General features: G+C 52.5%; 1 protein-coding gene and 1 long non-coding RNA gene across 2 annotated transcripts in view; one reads left to right on the forward strand and one right to left on the reverse strand.

Annotated features, from left to right (window-relative positions):
• KIAA1671 (KIAA1671 ortholog) overlaps positions 1 to 5912 on the reverse strand; it is a 198669-nt gene that overhangs the window by 78218 nt on the left and 114539 nt on the right. The gene's annotated exons all lie outside the window — the stretch shown is intronic.
• The window catches only part of LOC105536060, a 10873-nt gene continuing 9877 nt past the window's right edge, over positions 4917 to 5912 (forward strand). The window contains exons 1-2 of the long non-coding RNA XR_001005535.1: positions 4917 to 4994; positions 5188 to 5424. This is a non-coding gene — a long non-coding RNA (uncharacterized LOC105536060). The remainder of the gene's footprint in view (positions 4995 to 5187; positions 5425 to 5912) is intronic.

Raw genomic sequence — 5912 nt, forward strand, 5'->3', positions numbered from 1 at the left:
TGTGTGTGTGTGTGTGTGTGTGTGTGTGTGTGTGTGTTTGGTGGGGGGAGATGCTGAGCCCTGCTGAATATTTTAAGCCTCCATTCCAGTCCATAATTAACACAGAAGCAAATACTCCCACTCAGCCTTGGGCTGGAGGACTGAATGCTCAGCTCTGGGGCCGACGTTTAATAGTGAATCCCCAGTGCAGGGCGTGGTCATGCTCCCAGCAAGGCCAACACATGCTGGATGGAGTCCCCACTTCACAGATCCCCAGCTGTGTGGCCCCAGGCCTGTGACTTCACCCCTCTGTGCTTCAAATTTCTCCATTCGCAAAGTATGGTGCTATACCCATAGGGGCAGCTGTGTGGTTCCCGGCAAGTAGGAGAGGCTCAGTGGATGTGGGATCCCTGCCCTCCTCCCCATATTTAAGTCATTGGGAGAATACCCCAGCTACAATTGTTGTGCCCCACACCACATTATATACAGCAGTGTTCTCAAACCTGGATGGGGGCTGGGAGGGGCATTGTGATTCTGCCCCGAAGGGACTTGGCAATGCCTGGAGATATTTTTGGTTGTCACAACTGTGGGATGCTACTGGCTTCTAGTGGGTAGGAACCCAGGGAAAAGCTTACAATGCACAGACTCTACCCCTTACCCCCACAGCCATAAAGAATTATGTAGCCCAAGATATCATTAGAGCTGAGGCTGAGAAACTCTGATATACAGCAATAGTTTGAGGTTACAGACAGACCCTTGATATTTTAAGGTAGTTCCCTCATTTGCAGCCCATATATGACACATTTACATTCTGATGTGTTTTGTTATCAGCCTCACTAGAAGACAGCTCTGTGAAGGCAGGAGTTTTGTCTCTTTCGCTCACAGCTATTTCTCCTGCACCAGGGTTGTGGTAGGTACTCAGTAAATACTGGTGGAGGGGGCCAGGTGTGGTGGCTCACACCTGTAATCCCAGCAGTTTGGGAGGCCGAGGTGCGTGCATCACCTGAGGCCGGAGTTTGAGACCAGCCTGGGCAGCACGGTGAAACTCTGTCTCTACTGAAAATACAAAAATTAGCCGGGCGTGGTGGTGGGTGCCTGTAGTCCCAGCTACTCAGAAGGCTGAGGCAGAAGAATTGCTTGAACCGGGGAGGCGGAGGTTGCGGTGAGCCAAAACTACACCACTGCACTCCGGCCCAGGCAACAGAGTACATACATACATGCATACATATATACATACATACATACTGGTGGAGGGGGCGGGGTACAGTGGCTCATGCTTGCAATCCCTGCACTTTGGGAGGCTGAGGTGGGAGGATCACTTGAGGCCAGGAGCTCAAGACCAGCCTGGGCGACAGAGCAGGATCCTGTTGCTACACAGAAGAAAAAAAATGGCTGGGTGTGGTGGCACAAACCTGTAGTCCCAGCTACTCCAGAGACAAAAGGATGGCTTGAACCCAGGGGATAGAGGCTGTGGTGAGCTAGGATCATGCCACTGCACTCCAGCCCCAGTGACAGGGCAAGACCTTGTCTTCAAAATAAATAAATAAAAATAGGCTGGGCGCAGTGGCTCACGCCTGTAATCCTAGCACTTTAGGAGGCTGAAGCAGGCAGATCACTTGAGGTCAGGAGTTGGAGACCAGCCTGGTCATCATGGTGAAACCCTGTCTCTACCAAAAATACAAAAATTAGCCGGTGTGGTGGTGGGCGCCTGTAATCCCAGCTACTGGGGAGGCTGAGGCAGGAGAATCACTTGAACCTGGGAGGCAGAGGTTGCAGTGAGCCGAGATTGTGCCACTGCACTCCAGCCTGGGTGACAAACTGAGGTTCTGTCTCTAAATAAATAAATAAATAAATAAAAATACTAGTTGAAAGAAAAAAATGAGTGAATTAATGAAGACACACAAATTATATGCACCTGATGCTTAGCATGAAGCCCTGCACACAGTAAATACAAATACAGGTCGATTAGGTTCTTACTCTGCTTCCCTAAGGCACCAGTCTAGCCTTCTAGGAAGGTGGGACTCACGTTACAGTCTGAGTCCCCCAAAAGGCAACGTGGAAAGAACATTTATTCAGCACCTCCTGCATGCCAGGACTGTGCTGGCTCTTAGTCTACTCTGTCCCATTGAACCACCCACCAGACAAGTCCCGGCTGAATCTCCATGTTTCAGATGAGGGCACTGAGGCTGAAAGAGGTGATTTAAGTTGCCCAGGGTCACTCAGTTTGCACGTGGTGGTGAGTTGAGACTCAGGCCCAAGTCTGTCTGACTCCAAAGCCCTCTTGGGGCGGCACCCCGTGGCCTCAGACATCCCCCCACCTCCCACTTTTATTGCAGTCTTGGCCCCTGTGCCATTGCCATTGTTCCTGGGTTCTGGAATTTTCTGTCTGGCCTCTAACTGGAGTCCACCTTGTCTCCTCAGCTAAACCTGGCGTACCAGGCATGTTTCTCAGGCTCACACGGGACTGCAGCACAAACGTGCCTCTTCCTGCCTTTGTGGCTCAGAGACAAAGCATTTGTTTTCCCTCTTTCCCCCTTTTATCCCTTGGACACAGAGGCAGGCAGGCCATTAGCAAATTACTTCAAGGCTGGCTTTAGAAAACATTTCAGGGCACGCCTTTGAGGGTTGTTTTATGCCCGCAGTAGATTCTTCCACACTGCTCTGAGTAAATACAAGCCGGAGGCAGGAACCAGGATGAAATGAATGGATTATTGAGATAAATCACGTACAAGGTCGGAAAGACTAAAATCCTGCCCCCTCCCAGCCCCAGCCACGGATACTGCTGTTGTCCCAAACTCTTAAGTCATTGTCTGTGGCTTTAAAAAGTTTCTTCCCATAAAATGAATATTTAAGTGAAGTCCCTGAGTAAAAAGGGCGTATGTGGGTTTTTCACCTCATTGAAAATCTTTGAAGGGACGGTTTGAGAGGAAAGGTTTGATTGCTGCAAGAACTAATTTTTAAGCACCACAAGCTAAGAACAGCCACGCCCACCACGCATTTACCAGCACATCAATGCACGATCATCCCCATTTCACAGAGGAGGAAATCAAGGCACAGAGAGGGAAGGAGTCTGCCCAAGGTCACACAGCTGGGACGCGGCACAGCCAGGACTCAACCCCAGGCAGGGGGTCCCTGGCCTTGCGTTTCGTTGACTTCTCTTCAAGACTGCACGTGTTCCTATCCCAACTCTGCCTTTATCCTGCTCAGGCAGAGTGTCTAGGCAAGCAACAGAGAGAGGGCACTCACAAGTGTGCAGCTACTGTGTGCCTGGCACTGTGCCCGGGGCTTGCTTCAATCTCATACCTAGCACTTGGTTCTCCTCATTGGACACAGGAAGAAACTGAGGCTTAAGAATGGGTCAGGGCTCCTCAGCCAGGAGTCTGATTCAAGCTGTCAAGGCCAAGGCCAGCTGGTGCCTGCCACACAGTAGTGTGGCTACATGGGAAGGAGCCTGAAGCTTGAATGTATTTAGCATGTATTTACACTCTTGGTGGCATCCCAATGCAACAGGGAATGGCTCTGCACCACCCAACTTCATTTATTCAACCAGCTGGAGAGGCAGCTGCTCCGGTGGCACCAACCTGTAACACAGGAAGAGGCCTAGGGGATTCAGGCCAATGCCCATGGTCACACCACTCCCCAGGGTGGGGAAAGAGGGATACCAACAGAGCCTGCCTGTCACCAACCCCCTACCCTGAGAGAGAACAGGACTTACAGAGAAACCAACAGAGACAGAGCAAGGCAGAGAGACACATCACAGAGGCAGAGATACACACAGAGGGAGACAGAATGAATGAGGGGCCTTTTTTCCCTGTGCCAAGTCACAACTTTCAGAGGTTGGGGAATCTGTCTCGTAAATTTAAGCCCCACTAATTTGTCCAAGGCCACAAAGGAGCACAGACCCACTGTGAAGGAGACGTCCTGTGAACGAGACACATGTCATGCCCAAGTGCTCGGCTCCTGCCTTGCATTTGCACTTGCCTGCTCCAGCTGCTGTATGGCCTGGGGTGAGTCACCACACCTCTGGGCCAGCAGAGGGGATACTGAGCCCCTGCACCTGGCAGGGCAGCTGTGAGCCCTGCCACCTCGAGTGAAAGGAGGGCCAGCTCAGGGCTCCTCCCTAAATGCTGAGTCTCTTAATGACTACAGCACTCCTGGCTAGGAGGAACCCAGAAAAAGGGGCTGGCTTAGCCCTTCGCCTGTCCTCAGGTGCTCCCACAAACTGGGCCAACACAGTCAGGTGGTAGAAGTCTCCTATGTGAAAATGGCAGGCCCTCTCTTTAGGCTCACGCTTGGTCAGTGATGTGGGCAGCCCTGAAATAATCGGGAGGGTCTGGGGAGAACATCTGCCGGGAGCTGGACTGGAAAGAGCCGTGAATGGGGAGGTCAGAGCCTGGGGTTCCAGACCTGGCTCTGCCACTCGCTCACTGTGCTTCCCCATGGTAGGTACTTTCACTCTCTGGGCCCAATCCCACCTCTCCAAATCACCATAAGGACCTTATGATTGTTTCTGCACTGTCCCCCAGCAGGACACAGGCCGAGGTTTTCATCATTAGCTGTCATTCCACCCTGCTGTCCCAATCCAAGCCCTCCTGAGTCTGCCTGAGTAAGAAATAAAGGCCTGCCGCCCTGGCCCACTCACACCAAGCCCCAGGTTCACGGCCAGCGGGCAAATTCGCCCACCATCTCAGTCTCCTAAGGCCCTTTCCTCGGCAATTCAACGAAAGCTCGGTAGAACGACAAAAACTACAACTCAGCGTGCACATGACATGGCCACTTGTGCTTCCTAGGAGGGTGAGAGGAGATGAGGCAGGTGCCACTAATCCACCCTAAAAATAGGGGGAAGGATGAGCTTTCGTGTCCGGAGCTGGGGTGTTCACACTTAAACATAAATCAACCGGCAAATTCAGCCAAACTCATGCGCTGGCCCTGTCCACACAGACGTCGAATCCAGCAAAAATTTCCTGACCGACTTCGGGAGAGAGAGGAATTATTGCTACGTGCCTCTTTCCCAGGTACAGGCGACAGGAAGTGCCTGGGCTTTGACTGACAACTATTCTGGGAGCAGTAACTTCCCGGGTTTGATGTCTGAGACCCCCTCCCTGGGAGGACTGGAGGGGAGGAGCTTTCAGTGTTGTTTTAATATTTTTTAAAACATAATAAGCTTACAATATCTGGCGGCTCCGAATCTGTGTGCCTTTTCCTCAGTGAAGAAAATCTCTGTTGGCTGCGAGCAGAGAAGCGGCGGAAGGATTCCCGACTCCGGGAAGCCAGGTGTCGGAAGGAAGAGGTACGCTTGAAGGGGGTCCGGCTGCCCGACTCTGCACTCGTCCGTTCATGGCCCACCGTGGTGGTCACCAAATTGAGGGCTTCCTGGAAGGACCTCCTCACGGTGCCCATCCACTGGGTCATGTGGGTCTGAGCCACTGTGAGTTTATCTCCCAGGTAATCCATGGGGCCAGCCAGGAGGAGAGGGAAGGAGGAGGTTAGGGAGGGCGAGAGCAATTAAAACGCCAGTGTCCTCTCCCCTCTTCTGACTCTTTTGCTCATGGAAGTTCTGGGCTTGCTTGGAGGAAAAAAATTTAAAAACAGCAGCTCTCTTCAGGCAAAGCAAGGGTAAGTAAACATCCCCGAGCCAGCAGCCGGCTGCATCCACGGGTGCCGCTCAGAATTAAGAGGCAGCTAAGTGCCAGGCTGCGAGTCCACCCCAGCGGAGTTGTAAAGTCAACACACTGGGCAGTCCAGGTTCCAGTTCCAGGGCTCACCCAGCTGATCGGCGGAGACAAGGAGCTTTGAGGAACAAGCCGGCTGCACTCACTCCAGGGCGTGACGGTCCCCGAAAGGCGGGGGGTGGGGGTGAAAGGAGGTGAAAGAGGAGGAGGAGCAGCAGCACATCTGCTTTGATAGCAGCCGGCAGTGCTGCCGCGGCAGAG

This window comes from Mandrillus leucophaeus, unplaced genomic scaffold, assembly GCF_000951045.1.
Source record: "Mandrillus leucophaeus isolate KB7577 unplaced genomic scaffold, Mleu.le_1.0 Scaffold154, whole genome shotgun sequence".
Lineage (NCBI taxonomy): Eukaryota > Metazoa > Chordata > Mammalia > Primates > Cercopithecidae > Mandrillus > Mandrillus leucophaeus.